The sequence below is a fragment of the Schistocerca americana genome, chromosome 7 (assembly GCF_021461395.2).
Source record: "Schistocerca americana isolate TAMUIC-IGC-003095 chromosome 7, iqSchAmer2.1, whole genome shotgun sequence".
Classification (NCBI taxonomy): domain Eukaryota; kingdom Metazoa; phylum Arthropoda; class Insecta; order Orthoptera; family Acrididae; genus Schistocerca; species Schistocerca americana.
The window spans coordinates 585,517,191-585,538,959 of NC_060125.1; positions in this window are offsets into that span (position 1 = coordinate 585,517,191).

Sequence of the window (21,769 nt, forward strand, 5' to 3'; positions counted from 1 at the left end):
TCTATCCGTGTTGCCACGTGAAGGAGTATGTCGTCATCGCTTCTTCTGTTTTCGGGGTGACCGCTGCTTTCAGAGGTGCTCTTCCATTTCGGAATGCCGTTACTTGTCGTCCGAAGCCGTGGTCTTCGGGAGGAAAGCAGAGGTAGGCACCACACACAGTTGGGTCTCGTCGCCGTCAGAGGAGATGGTGCCAGTTAGTGATCGATGAAGGGATGTATGGCGAAAGGTTAGTGACGTGTCATTTCCTGATGACATAATACCTCTGAGACAAGCAGGCCTTCGGCAGTCACAATTTCAGTGAATTGTAACACAAATGGATTAAGGTATCAGATCTCAATAGTAGCGCAATAGAAGCAGGTACGGCTTGATTAGTAAGAGTTTCACCTAACCAAAATTATGAAACAGCTCTTAATTTAACTAAAAGAGAAGAGGCAGGCCTCCAGTAACAACAGCTTCAGTTAAGTAAAAGTATCAAATAGAAAACAGGCTGGTCTTCAGTGATAAGAATTTCAGCTAAGCAAAAGTACCAAATTCAAAACAGGCAGGACTTCAATAATATCGACTTAAGTAATATTACCCAATAGAAAACAGGGAAGGCTTCTTTAACGCCTGAGGTAGGCGTTCACTAATAACAGCTAAGACCTGAAAATCCAAAACTCAACAGGAGTACATGAATCGTAATTAAAGCTTCACGTTACCAAAGGGGGCCCAGAAGTCAGCCCAGCGAAACTAGCCTCAACTCTCTCATCGGTGTACCACGTCCCAGAACTGGCTGGCCAGGCTACGCACAAAGAAGGCACTCGAAGTCAGCCACGGATTCAAATAGGCCCATAACTGTGCCCGGCAACCACTCACCGGGCTCCGTGCCTAAGTTGCTTGCGCAAGTTCTCGCCTCATTCGCTGGGCGGTGCTCTCACACCGTCCTTCTCGCTCCTTTACCACTCGTCGACCCGCCACGCCACAATATGCACCGTCCCGATCAACAACCTCGAGCAAAGGTTTTAGTGGACACGAACCAGAGGGACGTCACATGACAGATCGAGATGGTGGCGCCAGGAATCCGGAAGGCGATGCCGGCAACGCCGCCACGGAGCAGTGAAGTCTCGCCCAAACCGTCGTTCCCGAGAGAGAGCACCGGTGGGAGAACAGGTGCTGCTTGAGGGGGCACGTTCGTGTGTCAGACGGCTGAGGCGTAGCTTTCTGCTAAAGAAGTGACAGTCACTTTGGCAGCTGCGTCACCGGTTGATATGTGGAGCAAACAGCGACAGAGACAATCAGACCTAATATGGACCTCATGTCTACGTCCTGCGCTTGTCCGCGACTAGCCATCATACAGGACGATGACTCGCACACCAACTAGCGATATAGAGGATGGTACGTGTTTCGAAGGTTCGATCTTGATCTGTATGACATCATTTAATACTTCGTATACGAGTGGTAGCATTCCTGTCTTCTGGCTGATGGTTCAAATGGTTCAAATGGCTCTGAGCACTGTGGGACTTAACATCTGAGGTCATCAGTCCCCTACAACTTAGAACTACTTAAACCTAACTAACCTAAGGACATCACACACATCCATGCCCGAGGCAGGATTCGAACCTGCGACCGTAGCAGTCGCGCGGTTCCAGATTGAAGCGCCTAGAACCGCTCCGCCACACCTGCCTTCTGGCAACCCATACGAAAATTTCTGCAGTGGTTGAGAGATCTGGAAAATGTGTTGGCTATGGAAACAGGTACATCATAACAATGCAAGCAACAAATTGCCCCACATTATCTTGTTGCAGGGTATCTTCGAGGATATGTCAAACATATGACGTAGCTATCAGAGAAAGCTAATGCCCACAGTCCATATTGTCGTCTATGTGAAACAAATGTATCACCTTCTTTACTAAGTGGGACATTAAACAAGCATGACAGGGGTTGAGCCCGTTTGCCTGTGGTAAATGGGATCTGGTAATGGTGTCTCAATAGAAGACGCTGTGCTGTGTCTCATTCTGTCGTTTGGTGCCCTATCGTTGGTCGCCTCCGTCTATGGCGAAAGCCGCAACAGTCGTCACTCAGGTGACAGTAAGTGCTACTGTAGACGTCACATTCTCCGTCTGCTGCAAACAAGCCATCTGCGAACATCAGACACGTAACGTGGCTATACAATTCGGTACGGGTGGGTAGACAAGACTATCCTCTCGGGCGCTAAACACCCGGGCGCTTCATGACGGTCTGTATGGCCCTTCTGAGCCCATCTATTTAGTATTCGCATGAGTGTTGCAGGTTTCCGAACAACATGAGGAGCAGTGCAGCAGAGCGATAAAACGCAGTTTCAATAGGCCGTAATCCAGCTGTTGTCGAATTCCAACAAGCGCTGTTACTGTTTCTCCTACTCACACAAGGCGTAACTCGATCTTATCACTTATACACAATTTTCGGTTGGGATTTCCGAATGATAAACCGACTTCCTAATCCTTCCCTATGCACGGAACGTAGGTGGTGCTACTCCTTTCTTCTATGTGCTGAAGTGGTGATTATTTTCATAGCGAAGACTTTAGTACATTTCATGTAAATCTGATGTTTGTAGCATGCTGTCATTTCAATGACAGTTAATTTATTTGTATGATTCAGGGTTCTATCGTTACAGGTTACAAAGTTATCCCTCCAAACTTTGGTTTAGAGGTATAATTAGAATTAAAACCAGAATCAGTTTAGACATATATTAGTAAATGTTCATTTTCCAGTATAGCCTTAATCCTTTTAAATGATATTTACGTATCTCTTAACAACGACATAATAGGTGGAAACGTTGAAAAGCAGCAAAGTTCAGATCCCATCAGCTGAATTCCAAAGTTGATTTTTGTTTTCTCCTTTATATTTAAGACACAAAGGTCTTACAGATATGGTCTTTGAATGGCCATTGATTGAAATTAATGGCGAAAATTGAAAATTTATGCCGAACTGGGACCTGTAGACAGGACTCCAGCATGCTAGACAGACGATCAGACAACTAAGCCATCCGGACCATAAGGAATCCGGGAAAACATCAAATCTCCGACATCGCAGCGGCCACAAAAGGTTCTTGCGAGAACTTAACCAACGACGATTGAAGAGGATCGTTCAACGTGACAAAAGTGCAATCCTTCCACAAATCGCTGCAGATTTCAGTACTGGGCCATCAACTAGCGTGCGAACCATTCAACTAAACACCATCGATATCGGCTTTCGGAGCCGAAGACCCAATCGTGTACCCTTGATGACTGCACGACCAAAGCCTTACGATTTGCCTGGGCCCGTCTACACCGACATTGGACTGTTGATGACTGGAATCATGTTGCCTGGTCGGAAGAGTCTCGTTCCAAATTGGATCGAGCGGATGCTCGTGTACGGGTATGGAGACAACCTCCCTACCCATGGATCGTGCATGTCAGCAGTGGACTGTTGAAGCTGATGGAGGCTCAGTAATAGTATGGGCGTGTACGGTTTCAGTGATATGGGACCCCGATACGTCTCGTTACGATTAAGACACGTGACACGTACGTAAGCATTCAGTTGAACTCCTGCATCCATTCATGTCCATTGTCCATTCTGACGAATGTGGACAGTTCCAGCAGGACAATTCACCACCTCACAAGTCCAGAATTTCTAAAGAATGGCTCCAGAAACAGTCTTCCGAGCTTAAACCCTTCCGCTGGCCACCAAACTCTCCAGACCTGAACATTATTGAACGTATCTGGGAAGCCTTGCAACGTGTTGTTCAGGAGAGATCTCCACCCCGTCGTGTTCTTACGGACTTACGGACAGCCCTGCAGGATTCATGGTGTCAATTCCCTCCACCACTACTTCAGACATTAGTCGAGTCCATGGCACGTCGTGTTGCGGAACTTCCGCGTGCTCGCGGGGCCCTACATAATGGTAGGTAGGTGTACCAGTTTTTTATGCTCTTCAGTATATATACATGCACATATATCAAACTAAGACGAGACAGCCAATGATCAAATGAGTGCAGATGCACATCATGTTTGAAGTCTTACAGGAATCGGCGAAATGCCGCAAGTAATGAGGATAACGTAGTGTATGGATAAGCTGTGAATTTGGTTCTGATGGGAGGCTAATTGGGTAAGCCTGTGCATTTGCAGTGATCACTGTGTCCAGATAGCTTAGAGGTCTCAACATCTGGCTAGTGGGCAGGAGATTTGGATTCGACCCCCAGTCAAGCACAAATTTTGAACTTTCACTTTTGATTTCGATCAATGGCCATTCGCTTACAATGTCTCTAACAGCTTTGTGTCTTAATTCATAATGGCTGGATGATGATAATTGTGTCTATTCTTTCAGATATATCCGAAAGATCGGACACGCTATAAGGATTACAGGATGATGGTAATACCGGATCGGAGGGATGACGGAGAAGCAGAAATGTGTCTATTGGGGTAATAAAAGCACGTCAGGAAGTACTAATCTTGACGAACTAGTGTGTGTGTATAATGTGAGTGGTCCGAAATCACGACCAGTTCTTTGACTTTGTCTACCACCGTTGTAGTTCCTCCAGTAAGGCGATGTGAGAAGGCTTGCGTATGAGATACCTGTGAGCGCTACGTAAGAGCAAATAGTAAGAATCTTAACTGCATATAACATTACTGGAACAACATTGGGTTTATATGTGTGTGTACAATGGAATTAGAGAATGATGATGTTTCGTTTATGCAAAAGTCGGATGACATCACTTTCAAAACTTTGAGCATAGCTTATACTGCTACATCTAGAGAGAAAAAAAAATGTGATTCAAAACGTCTGCAGCAGTTTTATCGTCCATATACATCAAAGATAAAACAAAAAAATCTAACTTTCGACTCAGTCATTTCGGAGCTACAGATGCAAACCTCGAGCAGACGCACTGACTCTTCATCAAAATGTCCGGATTTCTGTACCATCGTCTGCTCGGACTCACAGCAGAATTAAAGGTCTGACCGTGAGGCTTGCCTTAGCTTCAGACAACCATCACCACGGATTGGCATACGCAGGGTCGTGGAGGAAGGATAGTTAGTACTGAGGAAAAGTCATCCGAACAAAAACATTCTAGTAAACGTGAGCTCTAAACCACATACCTTGAGGGCTATGAGCACTAGCTCGACTTTGTAATTGCGAAACAAATCTCTTCTACTAAACTGCCGCTCTCCAGGAATGCATTTTAGAGCCCATGTTAAACAGATAATTTTTTATTATTTTGGTCCATACAACCTCCTCCCAAAAATATGGAAAATGAGGAGATTGCAGTAGAGGTGATTTGTTCCACAGTACCGGAGATGAAGAGGTGTTCATAGTTATTAAAGTATGCATTTTAGAGCCCACGTTTACAAGACTATTTTGCATCGAATGGTCGTTTCTGTCTCATCCCTGAACTATTCCTCTTGGGATACGCTGTATATGAGTTTTGGTTCGACTCCTAGATTTGACGTGCCACTAATGATCAGTGGTTTTGTCTCGACGTTTGGTGACATGATGCTACCACAGTTGCATCTATGGAAGTTTCCACCACAAGATGACCGTGGATATTCAGGTTCGTAGTGCTACAACTATTCTGTATGAAACTAGAGCAAGAGCGACGGTATTGTTTAACTTCAGATAACTGTTATCAGTGAGATAAACGCATAATCATTAGGACGTAATACAATGATGCATACTGACGTACATTAAAATGTCATTTATCTGCGATGCTTGCATATAAGTAACGGTCCTATCCAAAAGTCTTAAGTTTGAAAAAAGTCTTAAGCCACAGATGCAGTAGTCCTTCTTTGCTGCTCAATCTTTGTGATAAGAAGACAGAGAAGTAAGAAATATAAGAAAGGGTAACACGTAAAACTAAAATTCATTGACAAAGTACATCAGTGATAACATTTTTGAAGGTACTGGAAAAATGACTCCCTATTGAACGAAATGGTCTTGTAAACACCAAAGATAGGCTAATGCATTTGACAACAAAACAATTAAGATGACCGACAACTTAATTGAGGATGGAAAGGAAATCTACAAATTGAAGTCTATTAACACCTGATGGACGAAGCAACGACGATATAAAAAGACTATCACAGGGAAAGAGAGACTTTTTGCCAAAATTAGTCTTCTTGCATTAAAAATAGTCTTTAACTTAAAAAATTGTATGAACTTCAAAAACGATTTTCCGAGAGTGTACGTCTAGAGTACAGAATTATTGGGAGTAAAATAGGAAAATAAGGGAATTGAAGAGTCTGAAGTGTGACGCTATTGAATAATTAAGTCGACTGATAAAATACAAGACGAGGAGATTCTCCACAGAACCGTTCAGAAAAGGAACATGTGGGAATCCTTAGATAGAAGAAGAGATTGCGTGCAATGGTACTGGAGGAAGCAATGTAGGACAAATACTTTATGTGAAGACGATGATTAGAGTAAACAGAAGAAGTGAATTACGACGGTGAATGTAGATACTGTCTTGATATGTAGACGTTGGCACTGGTGAGCAAATTTAGCTGGGCTATCTCCAGCTAGTACGAAAGTGATTGGTCTCAGTCCTAAAAGCATTTCATTCTTAATAAATAGCTGAGTTCAGCGGGCTTACTTCTTTCTCTGAGTCACGAGTCCTCCGAAGGGTTCGATACAGCCCGTCACGAATTCCTTGTACCGACCTTTTCATCTCAGAGCAGCAATTGAAACCTACGTTCTCAACTATTTGCTGGATGTATTCCAATCTCTTGTCTTCCTCTACAGGTGTTACTCTCTATAGTTTCCTTTAGTACCATGAGACTTATCTCCTGATGCCTTAACAGTAGTCCTGTCATCCTGTCCCTTCCTCTTTTCAGCGTTCTCCGCACTCCTCTCGTCGATTCTGCGGAAAACTCCTCATTCCTTACCTTATCATTCCGTCTAATATTCAACATTTTTCTGATCTCAAAGGCTTCAACTCTCTTCTGTTCTTGTTTTCCTACAGTCCATGTCTCATTACCATGCAAAGCTGTGCTCCAAACGAACATCCTCAGAAATTTCATCTTCACGTTAAGAACTATGTTTGATACTAGTAGATTTCTCTTAGGCAGGAATTAACTCTTTGCCAGAGGTAGTCTGCTTTTTATGTACTCCCTGCTCCGTCCGTCATGTTTTACTCTGCTGCTTAAGTAGCAGTATTCTTTAACTTCATTATTCTTTAACTTCATCTCCTTCGTGATCACCAGTCCTGATATTAAGCTTCTCGCTGTTCTAATTTCTGCTGCTTCTCATTACCTTCGTTTTCCTTCGACTTGCTCTCAAACCATATTGTGTACTCATTCCATTTAAAAATCCCGGTAATTTATCTTCACTTTCTCTGAGGATATCGATCCGCGAATATTGTCATTAATACCCTTCGACCTGAACTTTTATTCAACTCTTGAACATTTCTTTTATTTCCGTCGTTGCTGGTTCGATGTATAAATTTATCAGCAGGAGCAAAAGGCTACATGCTTGTCTTACCCCCTTGTTAATCCGAGCACTTAGTTCTTAGTCTTCCACCCTTATTGTTCACTCATGGCTATTGTACATATTGTGTATTACCCGTTAACGCTATAGCTTACCCCTATTTTATCTCAGACCTTCGAAAATCTTGCACCATTTGACACTGTGGAAAGCTTTTTCAAGACCAACAAATCCTATAAACTTATCATTATTATTCTTTACTCTTGCTTCCACTATCATCTGCAATATCAGAATTGCCTCATTGGTACCTTTACCTCTCCTAAAGCCAAACTGATCGTCATCTGACACATCCTAATTTTTCTTATCCATTCATCAGTATATTATCCTTGTCAGCAACATGAGCTGTTATACGGACTATGCCATCATTCTCGCACTTGTCGGATTTTGCAGTCTTCGTAGTTTTGTGGAAGATGTTTTTCCGAAAGTCATATGGTATTTCGGCACTTTCATACATCCTTCACGCCAGCTTTAATAGTCGTTCTATTCCCATCCCTCCCAATGACTTCCAAAATTCAAAATTCTGTTTAAATGTTACTAATCCCTGTGTTCTTACTAGGGCTTAAGTCTTCCAAAGCTCTTCTAAATTCTTCATTTAATACTGGATCTCCTAACTCTTCTATAGAAACTCTTGTTTCTTCTTCTATCACATCATCTGATAAGTCTTCACCTCATAGAGGCCTTCAATGTACTGTTTGCACCTGTCTGCTCTCTCTAGAGTACTTAACAGTGAAATTCCCATTGCACTCTTAATCTTACCAACCTTGCTTTTCATTTCACCGAATGTTGTATGTCACATTTCCATGTGCTGAGTCAGTCCTTCAAACAATCATTTCTTTTTCTGGTGTCTTCACATTTTTCATGCAGCCACTTTGCATTAGTATTCAGCCACTTCCTACTGATTTCGACCTAAGTGACTTTGTAACAACAACAACGCTGTACTATTGTACATATAATATTTTTTCTTCTGATTTTCGATAAATTAGCGTAATCGATGTTCTGATTTCATTTCTTTTTTTTTCATGTCATTGGGTTAAGAAAACTGTAAACAAATTTCGATGTGAATATTAATGTTTATGTCAAATTTCAAGCAATATTATAACAGAATTGAAATTTAAGAAACGTTGAAACTATTGTAAGATGTCAAAGTTGTAATTGTGCGTCTGGTCCATACGTAGGCAATGTGTTAGGATATGTAGAGTGCAAAACCTCGGGTGAATACCCGGCTTGTAAGGGAGTGGTAAAAGGTGGATGGCAGGCGAGTGCGGGAAAATGCACACGGGCGCTGCACGGTATAACGGGCTCAGCAGTAGTAGTCGGAGTTGGGCATTGGTCTGAGCAACACGTTCTGGATCGAGGAGGCTCTCCTGGAAGACGTAGTTTCATTGAGCCTCGGATATGCCGTTCCGACGCCTATACAGCATGGCAAAATTCCATAGGCACTAAATGGAAAAGTATTGCGACGCTATGAAGAAGTAAAGTGCCGATACATCAAGAGCCATTGCTGTGGTTGTATGGGTGCTCTGTGCCTCGCCATCTCGCCGCCCGCCAACCGCCACATCGATACGAACAGGTTGAACTTTTTAGTACTGTATTCGGATGGACCAGTGTTACTTTTCTTCCATACTGTTCAATAACAACTTAAATTTTACCAGAACTGTCCTACCATTTAATTATCCTCACAACTAACCTAGCCAGGGTCCTTTCCAAATGTTGTGCAATCCGAGTGTCCCGAAATGAAGAATTAAAGTTTATGTTAATAATAATTACCTGCAGACCTAGCTATGTTAGAATGATGTTTAAAGAACTTTTTTGTTAATGAACTAGAATAACAAAGGTCTGACAAAGTTGGAAGATAATTTTGAAATTGATTTAGTAATGAAGTTTAATATTATGGTATATAATGGTATTTAAATGAGAAGAAAATAAGACAAAAAGAATAGTAAATCATATATTGGAAATTTTGAGTGCATAATGATATCAGTAATTAGTTGTTTTAATACAGTGATCATAACAGTTTCAAGGTCCCCCCCCCCTCCTCTTTCTTATTCATTTGAATTCTGAAGTGTACTGAACTGATTTGACCAACAAAGTTAAAGTCAAAATAGAAACCAAAATTTATCAGTGTTTTACCTTTATCAAAATTGGCATTGTGTGTGTGTTTCGAAAGTGCTATTTTTAGGGTAACCTATGCCCGATTTTAATCAGATCAATAGACAGTACGAAGTTTTGCAGCAAACATTATAGTGTAATGTTATGTATTTATGGTTTATCCATATTAGTACAGAAAGTGAAATTATCTGTACAGTAGAATTTCTGGTTCTAAAATTTACCATATCATGCAGTGTTATTACGTGTTGTTTTGCACGAACGTACATCAACTTGTACAGGGAAGAAACTCAGTTAATGCCTAATTAGGCTGGCGACCGTATAATTAACAAATTGGTAGCATCTTCTGTGTTGTTTCTTGTCCGTCCTGACGTGTAGTTGCATTTCGAACTTGCTTGGCGTATCATTGTTACTACAGAGTGGGTGTGAGTCTGATTTGCCTCCATTCAGGTACACGCCGTCAATATCTATACAAAAATCCTTTCTTATAAGGTGAAGCCCGTCAACTTGACATAGTACAGGCTTTAATGAGTATCGTGAGCCCCACGCGCGCACGTTACAAGTGGCTCCCGGTGACAGGACATCCAGTTGTTGTCGGTCACAAATTAATGTGAATACCGAACAGTGGATGTTCAGTGGCACGAATTGCAATATTATTCAGTAAAGTAAATAGCAGTGAACGTCAAGTACGGTAGTGTGGTGTAATTTGCATTCAGTATGGACAGGAAAGTAGACACGGTAGATGTGCCGAGCGTAATAGAAGATGCGCATAGCAATAGCAGGAGTTTAAGCGGCCAGATAACAGATGGCGTTAGCGGAAGACAATTTGCGTACATACAATATCACGAACATGTTAACGAACAGATTGAAATGTCGAGATTGCCTAGAACACAGTAAGGAATAAAACAGGAAATAGAGGATGACTTTGTAGATGATAGTGGGTACGTGAACGAATCCACTGACATGTTTGATTCACCACAGATAAAGAAAGAACCGAAAGAAAATTTTAATGTAGGATCGGAACACACCGATTTCGTAGAACAAAACAGCGTGAAAATTTTAAGCATGAACGATTTATTTGAACAATTAACCAAACAAATTGCAGGACAGAATGATCACCTTAAAACACACGTTGACGAGCAGCTTAAAACACAAAGTAATCAGCTCAAAACACAGAATGATCAACTTCAAAAACAAGTCAGTAATCAGGTTAGTCAGCTTAAAACACACGTTGACGAGCAGCTCAAAACACAGGTTGGTCAGCTTAAAGCACAGGACGAAGAACAAGGAATTAAAATTAGTAAACAAATAGTACAGGCTTTAAGGAGTATCGTGTGCAACGAAAGCGCAGCGTTACAACTTGTATTTCTGCATGCCTGAATTTCTCTGAACATTTATGTACTTCCCTCTTTCAGAGATCAGTTGAGTATTTCCTCTGTTATCCTTGATTTCTTCGCAGTTGTCTTCCTTGTACCTACACTTTCTTTCCCCCTTCCGTGATTGTCCTCTTCAAAGATGTCCACTGTTCTTCAGCTGTACTGCCTACGGAGCTATTCGTCTTCGCAGCGTCTATAGGCTCAGTGAACTTCAAACTTATCTCTTAATTTCTTAGTAGTAACGTATACGACTTCTTTGCGCATTGATTCGTCCTGTTTAGTCTCTTAAGATTCACCCTACTCCTCATCGTTCCTAAATTGTGATCAGATTCTATATTAGCTCTTGGGTATGCTTTACAATCTCCATCTGACGATTACTTAATGTAACTGAAATCTCGCAGTACCTCCCGCCGTTTCCAAGTATACCTCCTCCTTCTGTAATTCTCAAACAGAGTATTCGCTATTACTAATATATTTACCGCAGAACTCAATTAGTCCTTCTGCTCTCTCCTTTCTGTTACGAGGGCCCATATTCTCCCGTAACCCTTTTTTCTACTCTCTCCCACATCACCTTATTCCAATTCCCCGTGATTATTAGATTATCATCTCCCTTTACGTAGTGAATTACCCATTCAGTATCGTCATAGACTTACTCTATTTCTTCTACTGCTTGCGGCATATATACCTTAGCTGTTCTTGTCGTGTAGGTTTCCTATCGATTCTGATGAGAATAACCATATCACTGTTCACATTAATTCACTCTCCTTCCTACCTTCCTATTCACAACGAATCCTATTCCATTTAAACAATTTTATGCAGGTACTGATATGGCTCTAACCTCATCTGACCAGGAATCATTGTCTTCCTTCCTTTTCACTACACTGAACGCTACGATACTTATATTGAACCTTAGCATTATCCTTTTAACATTTTCTAACTTCACTAGCACGTTAAAATTTACACACCCCGACTCAAAGAACGTTATTCTTTCTTTGATTATTCCATTTTTTCTCATGGTCAACTTAATCTTGGCAGTCCACTCCCGGAGTTCCGAATGGGGGACCGTTCCGGAATCTTTAGCCGATGGAGTGATCATCATGACACTTTTGCAGTTGCAGGCCTCAAGTCCTGTGGGTGCACATTGTTTCTTTATTGCAGTGGTTTCCATTGCCTTCTGCATCCTCGCACCGTTGAACATTGCTGATTCTCCGCCTTTAGTAGCAGTCCCCCACCACACGGGAAAGGTAGAGCTCTGATCCTCTATCTGCTCCTCCGCCCCCTTTGACAATGCCGTTGGCTGAATGATGGTGACTTCTTATGCCAGAAGTCTACGGCCGGCATTGTTGATGATTTACCAGTAAATTCAAGCAGTGGCGGGGTTCGAACGCGGGACCGAGGATGTTTTGATCAGGAATCATGGACGTTACCCCCAGACACCCCCCCCCCCCCTCCCAACCCAAGTGAGCTACATTCGTAAAAGATCAAAAAGTCGCATCGGCCCTGTATTCAGTAGCTTAGTGTACGTATGAGTCATAAGTTTGATCCCAGTGGAGGGTTTATGTTGCTTACTAATGAATTGATTCACCTGAAAGATTATTTTTCCGGAACTTTCCGATAAAACGAAACATTTTGTCGCATTCTAAACCCGTTTTAAATTATTTTTGCATTAGTAATTAAAATATTTTACTTGTTGATTTGGTTAGTGTTTTATACTTTTAAAACATGTAAATAGACTACTTGTGTTAATGATCTGTTCCACTTTTCCGCATCAAAAGTAAGTTTCAGATAAATGAAAAGTTAATGTTTTATTATTGTTACCTGACGTATATAACGTTGTGCATTGTATCTAGTAGTTTAGATATACTCATGAAATGCTTCATCTTTCTTTAAATCGCTCACATCTATGAAGTAGAAATTTTCGTAGATTTGATTTGAGCCAGTATACACCAGATTACAGATCGTCATAAATAATGAATGCGCATAAACATTGTATATGAACTACATTTGTAGTTCATGTGATCTGGGCAATAAATTCTTCTTCAACCAGAAGATTCATGATGTATTTATGTTTCTGTCTAACGAAATATGAGATCATGTGGCGAAGGTGTATGATGGTACTCTAATTACTTGTCCGACGCGGTCATGTTGTGAAATGAATGAAGATTTGCATGGCTTCTGTTACGGTCACCTTTTCCTACGTCGTACCGTTGCTGCTACGGGCAGGGCAGACCTGCAACGCTGGCTGCTAGAGGACCAATACCGTCCCACACACAGCCGCATAATCCCTTGTGGTGCTTTAAGTAAGCGCTTTAGCACCCAGCCCCCGTGTTATCCTGGTTTCGTAACTCGCCAGTAATTTGTTACCAGGGCTGAGCTCGATGGAGAGAGCGAGTGGGCCTGAGTTGGCAAATATAATCGGATTATTTACGTCTTGGCTGTCAGCAGAGAGGCGCAAACTGTGTAGCTCAGGGTACCGTAATTACGGATCCAGGTGTGCTGGTGGTAGTCGCCACAGTAATGCGGTGAAGACGGGAATACGGAACCAGCAACCTACAACAGGGCTTCGTGTTTTGCATTGCTCATCGGATAGGAGATTATGTGACGGTCGTTGCAGGAACTGCATCTAAGTGATTTCCTTTTTCTCTTGGAAATGAGGTAGAACTCAACTTTCATGCCCTGATAAAGTAAATTTCGATAAACTAAAGAAAGATAATTGTTAAAAACTATTCAAAAGTCAAGACTGTACAAAAAACTTATTTTTAGAGACAACCGGTTTCAACAGTCTTAGGTGTCGTCTTCAGGTCTTAAACATTTTTTTGTAGTGAGCCGTTTTCTTTCTACCCTGACTTCGTGCACGAGGTGTCAAGTAAATAAAATACAGCACATGATAAACGTTTGTCATCGCTAAAATATTCTAAAACGCACTACACCTTGTCCGAAAGGCCATGCGTATATACACTTTGCCAGGCAATATGTATATGGCCACACATGCATATTGTCATTCTGTATGTGTATGGACATGGCCTTTTGGTCAAGATTCCCTGGCGATATATACACTGAAGCGCCAAAAACCTGGTATAGGCAGGCGTATGCAAATACCGAGATATGTAAAGGCAGACGATGGCGCTGCGGTCGGCAGCGCCTATATATGACAACAATTGTCCGGCGCAGTTGCTAGATCGGTTACTGTTGCTACAATGGCAGCTTACAAAGATTTAAGTGAGTCTGAACGTAGTGTTACAGTCGGCTGACGAGAGATGGTACACAGCATCTCCGAGGTAGCGATGACGTGCGGATTTTCCCGTGCGACCAATTCAAAAGTGTACAGTGAGTATCAGGGATCTAGTAAAACATGAGCCTCCGACATCGCTAATATTGTGTAGGCCCCCTGCCAGCACACAGAAGTGCCGCAATACGACGTGGCGTGGATTGCACTAATGTCTGAGTAGTGCTGGACGGAAATGACACAATGAATCCTGCACGGCTGTCCATAAATGCCGGCCATAGTGGCCGTGCGGTTCTAGGCGCTGCAGTCTGGAAGCGCGGGACCGCTACGGTCGCAGGTTCGAATCCTGCCTCGGGCATGGATGTGTGTGATGTCCTTAGGTTAGTTAGGTTTAAGTAGTTCTAAGTTCTAGGGGACTGATGACCTCAGAAGTTGAGTCCCATAGCGCTCAGAGCCATGTTTTTATCCATAAAATCGTAAGATTATGACGGGGTGGAGATCCCTTCTGAACAGCACTTTGCAAGGTGTCCCAAGTATGCGCAATAATGTTCATGTCTGGGGACTTTGGAAGGCAGCTCAAGTCTTGAAGCTCAAAAGAATGTTCCTGGAGTCACTCTGTAGCAATTCTGAACGTGTGGGGTGTCCCGTTGTCGCGTTCCAAATGGTATATAGCTTATGGACGTGTACAGGTATAGAGACAACCTAATGAACCAATGAGCACCGCATATCAGCAGGGGACATATCAAGCCGATGGAGGCTCTGTAATGGCATGTGCCGCGTCCAGTTGGAATGATATGGGATCCCTGATGCGTCTAGATACGACTCCCCCTCCCCCCCGTCGTACTCTTACGGATTTATGGACAGGCGTGGAGGGTTCATAGTGTCAGTTCTCTCCAGCATTACTTCAAACATTACCAAGTTCACGCCACGTCGTGTTGCGGCACTTCTGCGTGCCCTACACAATATTAGCGATGTCAGAGATCTCATGTTTTACCCGATTCCTGATATTCACAATACATTCGTGCAATGGTCATACGGGAAAATCCCCACGTCATCGCTACCTCGAAGATGCTGTGTCCCATCGCCCGTGCGCCGACTGTAACACCACGTTAAAACTCACTTAAATGTAGATAACCTGCCGTTGTAGCAGCAGTAACCGATGTAACAACTGCACCAGACACTTACCGTCATATAAAGGCGTTGACGACCGCAGCGCCGTCTTCTGCCGGTTTACATATCTGTAGTTCATAGTGATTCGGTCAACCAAGTAAATGAATTTACTGAACATGCTGCAATTTACTAAAGGGAACCTGTGTGTCAGAATTCTCATCCACTGTGGCGCAACGGTGTTATGATAGAAAAGTGAGGCGTTGAAGAGGATTTGGTGGTCTGTTGGAGATGTGGTAGGATCTTATAACTGTGGTCTGGGTTCGATTCCTACTTCTGTCGATGATTTTAGATAGGGAGAGAAAGATTCCATTCTCTTCTGGCTACACCAAGTGAAGAAGATATAATGGCAGTGTGGTCTGCAATTCACATTAAAGATGATATTCCTTCTCTGCCAAGTGGACGTCAGGTTGAACCACAATAAAGTCTGGAGTGGAGACATGTAGAAACTCTATCACCAGTAACCTTTCTTATACTAGTTATTTATTTGTAGTGACGAAACAAACGCTATGTAGGGTCACAGGCCACTTATTCCATCTATTATCTGAACTTCTGTATGTCGATAAAATTGGTTCTGAACTGAGAATGCAACTCAGACCGCCCTTAACGCGGAATTTGACCCCTTCGTGACAATACAGCTCGGCTACAATTTGTTGTTTGTTCAAAACTGCAGATTTCTCAACATCTCCATATAGTAAGCGTGAATGGGTTCGAATCCTGGCCCGGCACTAAAGATTTCATTATATATTATCAAGCTCTAGCATGAGAACACGTATCTGCTGGTGGATAATAATTCTGATTTTTAAAGTTTTTTCATTCGTTATCAACACTAACGATATCTGACGTCTTTGATTCACAGTGGGACACAGAACTATTTGCCAGATCACTGTAATTCAAGATATTATTCCGAGCTGCTGGTTGAGAAAAATTCGGTAGCTGACCTCTCTTTGTGTGTAGTCAACTACGATATGTGTGGGGCTCTACTCCCAGTGAGCATTGACCTCTTCGTCATATTATCTCTAGCTTAAACATGATCACATGTCGCTGCTGGTGCAACAAACCCATATTTAATGTTCGTTTTCTCTAGAATATAACAGCGATAGGTGCCGGGTTGGAGTCCTGGAAAGGAAAAAAAATTAATGTTTCGTCTCGTCATTTCAGTTGAAACATGTAGCTACTGCCGAGAAAGTCCGATATGTCACAGTTGGTTGTGCTTTGATATCAATCTGATTAGGTTCTGGGTTCAAATGCCTGTCCAACACAAAGCTTTGCCACACGGCCCTTCTAGTATGTTACTTGTGAAGAAGCAATATTTAACATCTCTCGTAGTTCGTTAACAGGGACAATAGATGCTGGGTAGGTATTCGCGTCCGTTAAAAATGTTTGTGATGTGTAATTTAAAGTTGATATTTGTTAACTGATACTGTCTGAAATATCTCACTCTCTGTATGCCTAATCAGAAATGACTGTTAGTTTGCGTCAGTCACGAAATCTTTGATTAGTCTGCCTGACCCGGGTTTGAGTCCATATGCAGAACGAGACGGTTCGTCGTGACATTTGAAGTTCATACATATTGTCAACTAGCTGCTCGTGGATAACTTAAATTATTAATGTCATTTTGTGTTAAATAATAAATACTGTATGTTACTTTGAAGAGGAAATCATGAATACAACGAACTTACTACGTGCATTACCTATCTGACGTAATAATGAGAGTGGTAGCATTTCAGGTATGTCATTTATTGTAATAAATATGAGCTTACAAGCCTTAAGGACAGTCTTATCTGTGATAAAGTGTTCTCTGGTATTTGTAGCATCGTGGTATTACATTACATCTTGAGTTACTGCGATACAGAGCAGTGTTTTCTAGTGGTGACATGTTGGAACCATTTTCAATAGTCAAACGGCTGTAACAAGGAGCGATTAGAGGATCTGCTAGACAGCCGCGTTATGTCGGTTGCATGCGAATCAGGCGAAATGCAGTTCAGGTCGTTCGGATACTTTTGAGCACGACTGTACATATTGACTGGCAATATGTGTACGTACATGGCCTTTCCGACAAGCTGTTGCGTGTTTTCGAATATTTTAGCAATGCCAAAAATTTATAATGTTCTGTGTTTTATCCACTTCACATCTTGGGCACGATGTCAGGATAAAATTAACATATTTCAATGCAAAAAATGTTTAAGTGCTGAAGTGACAGCTAAGACTGTTGAAACCGGTTGTCTTGAATAAAAAACTTTTGAGCGACGTTAACTTTGGAATGGTTTTTAACTGTATTCTACAGTTATAACTCATTTACAATCAGGGAAAGTTTGTCTCTGTGGAACGAATCTTGTTGTTTGTTTCCGAATCTTTTGTTATCAGTGTATAAAACTTTACTCGGTTTTAATTTTGAGGAAAAAAAGAATGTCTGCAAGAAGTAAACCGACAACAACCGTTGTATTATTTTCTACTTGGTCTGTATGACTAAATGTAAAGCCGTGAGTTTGGTTGCTGTTTACGTTTTCCCGGTCCACCCAGTACTTGTCTCAGCTACTCTGCAGGAGAGACCGACAGTGTATCTGTATGTGGACCGATTTGGTGGGCGGGAGCTAATTGTGACAGAGGTTTTGAAGTTCACAAAATTCGCTGGTACTGCATCACTGCATCACATGATCAGACAGGGCGCCCCTGGCAGTGCAGCTGATTTCACCTGAGGGCTCTGCGTGAAACACTGGGCGTAGCTGTGCTTTAGGATGAGCACAAGGTGTGGCTGACGCCTCCACAATCTCAGCGCTCTTTACATTTGGCAGAGTAAAAGGCAACATAACTGCGAGAAATAATCAGTGCTGTCGCCAATCGGCAGCAGATATTACGAAACTTAAATAATAATGAGAAGTAATTTATTTAAGATGAGTGACTGGTTCGCCTTTAAAGTAAATCAAACTATTATTCACTTCGCATCAAACATTAATCAAGTAATCAGTGAGAAAGTCTAGATTATATATCCACCTCAGAGACCTGTAGTATCTGCAATTAGCTAATGTAACGTTTGATATTGATTGGACAACTTCCCCTTGGGGCAATTAACAGAGTTTCCAAGAGTAACAAATATTGGGTATATCCCACGAGATCCTTATACTACTAGCAACGGTAAGGAGGTAAGTATCTTTTACTGACAGAATTGCAGAAAATATTGTCACAGACAGCATTTCTGTGAAAGTAATAATTTTAACGAAACGACAGAAGTGGAAGGTACTGTGAATGCTTTAAACGGATTTGGATTATTAAAAACCCGTAAGTCATGTGTTTTATTACAGGAACAATTATTGCATTGTGAGAAATCAGCAATTTGCTTCGGTTGAGGTATTTTCGGCTGCGTAATCAGCGAAGGAAGGTTCGATACATATTCCACCAAATCAACATTTGTTGATATCGTGTTAGGTACAATAGCCAAATACACAATACAAAACAGCAAGTAAATATCTTATAAATGTAAAGTAAAAAATGTGCTACATTCTCGTAAGTCACTCATAATTTCTTTGGTTCAAGACGTAATATACAGGGTGTTACAAAAAGGTACGGCCAAACTTTCGGGAAACATTCCTCACACACAAATAAAGAAAAGAGGTTATGTGGACATGTGTCCGGAAATGCTTAATTTCCATGTTAGAGCTCATTTTAGTTTCGTCATGTACGGTACTTCCTCGATTCACCGCCAGATGGCCCAATAGAAGGAAGGTAGTGTTAACTTCGGTGTTTGTGTTGACATGCGACTCATTGCTCTACAGTACTAGCATCAAGCACATCAGTACGTAGCATCAACAGGTTAGTGTTCATCACGAACGTGGTTTTGCAGTCAGTGCAATGTTTACAAATGCGGAGTTGGCAGGTGGCCATTTGATGTATGGATTAGCACGCGGCAATAGCCGTCGCGCGGTACGTTTGTATCGAGACAGATTTCCAGAACGAAGGTGTCCCGACAAGAAGACATTCGAAGCAATTTATCGGCGTCTTAGGGAGCACGGAACATTCCAGCCTATGACTCACGACTGGGGAAGACCTGGAACGACGAGGACACCTGCAATGGACGAGGCAATTCTTCGTGCTGTTGACGATAACCCTAATGTCAGCGTCAGAGAAGTTGCTGCTGTACAAGGTAACGTTGACCACGTCACTGTATGGAGAGTGCTACGGGAGAACCAGTTGTTTCCCTACCATGTACAGCGGGTGCAGGCACTATCATCAGCTGATTGGCCTACACGGGTACACTTCTGCGAATGGTTCATCCAACAATGTGTCAATCCTCATTTCAGTGCAAATGTTCTCTTTACGGATGAGGCTTCATTCCAACGTGATCAAATTATAAATTTTCACAATCAACATGTGTGGGCTGACGAGAATCCGCACGCAATTGTGCAATCACGTCATCAACACAGATTTTCTGTGAACGATTGGGCAGGCATTGTTGGTGATGTCTTGATTGGGCCGCATGTCCTTTCACCTACGCTCAATGGAGCACGTTATCATGATTTCATACGGGATACTCTACCTGTGCTGCTAGAACATGTGCCTTTTCCAGTACGACACAATATGTGGTTCATGCACGATGGAGCTCCTGCACACTTCAGTCGAAGTGGTCGTACGCTTCTCAACAACAGATTCGGTGACCGATGGATTGGTAGAGGCGGACCAATTCCATGGCCTCCACACTCTCCTGACTTTCATTTATGGGGGCGTTTGAAAGCTCCTGTCCACGCAACCCCGGTGCCAAATGTAGAGACTCTTCGTGCTCGTATTGTGGACGGCTGTGATACAATACGCCATTCTCCAGGGCTGCATCAGCGCATCATGGATTCCATGCGACGGAGGGTGGATGCATGTATCCTCGCTAACGGAGGACATTTTGAACATTTCCTGTAACAAAGTGTTTGAAGTCACGCTCGTACGTTCTGTTGCTGTGTGTTTCCATTCCATGATTAATGTGATTTGAAGAGAAGTAATAAAATGAGCTCTAGCATGGAAAGTAAGCGTTTCCGGACACATGTCCACATAACGTATTTTCTTTGTTTGTGTGTGAGGAATGTTTCCTGAAAGTGTGGCCGTACCATTTTGTAACACCCTGTAGATGTGGAAGCGTCATATCTATTCCATTTTAGGTGAAGGGCTAAGTACCCAGTGCGTGTGGATTTTGGTGTGGGTAGGCACTGAACTGATTTTATGCATACGATGCTCACCATTTTGCACGAATCTCAGAACATCTTAATGACTAAAAATCCACATCAGTAGCGTAGCTACGCAGGCGATTTCGACTTCCAATCACGATGAACTTACTAACTGAGTTATCATTTAGGAAATGACAGCAGAAGTGTAGGTTCAGAGATAGATTATGTAGATGTCATGAGACTAAACCATCGGTGGGTAATGCCACGTGTCCATGGCGTTCGATAAGCCACACTGCCTCCCGTATCGTGCCAAATCGGAAGCACTCCCGGCACCTCATCCTTTGTGGCTGCAAACTAGTCTGGCGTGCCTGGGTTTCGTGAGACACGGACTGGTGTGCGCTGCCATTAGTCCGGATCTGTAAGCTCTGGACACGCTGCAGCGACCACCGAGCTCCTCGCTGGAGGAACTTTGTTAGAGGGGGCGAAGCTCTTGCCTTAAACGCATGGATAGAGTGTACAAATATCTACAAAAGCAAGAATAAATATTTAAAAGAAAGAAAATTCAGCTGATCTTCAAGCTGTGTAACGTGCTGAAAGGAGAGATGCCGGTTGAGGGAACACAGTTAATAGTGGTCATCCTCTGGAGAGCCTGCCGCTGCTTATCAGGCTTACTCAGATGTGTGAGGCTCTGTTTTGGTGGACGTTTATTTCTCTAGTGGTTTCTCTGGGCTCATGATTACACAAATTCACAACTTATGGTTGCACGGCTGGAGGACTGGTTAACTCTAACATCCGCAGCGTGGGATTAGCCGGGCGGTCTCTGGCGCTGCAGTCATGGACTGTGCGGCTGGTCCCGGAGGAGGGTCGAGTCCTTCCTCGGGCATGGGTGTGTGTGTTTATCCTTAGGATAATGTAGGATAAGTAGTGTGTAAGCTTAGGGACTGATGACCTTAGCAGTTAAGTCCCATAAGATTCCACACATATTTGAATTTGAACGAAGTGTCACTAAATGCTGAAAGCGTTAGAATGCATGACAAACAACCCGAAACTCAGCAATATTAATTAAATATTGTGAGCTCCATCACAGCTAAACAATCTGTTCTGCTGCTTAAATGGCAAAATTATGGGAGTCCCTGTTGTGTTGTATAAATATGAGGTAAATCTTTCATTGCACCCGAACTAAGGCTTGACAATGGATGTTACTGTAACCAAGCCTGGTCTGGTGCCCTCCAGCATACTGAAGTATCCCAAACACCCTATTTTCTGAGTGCGAA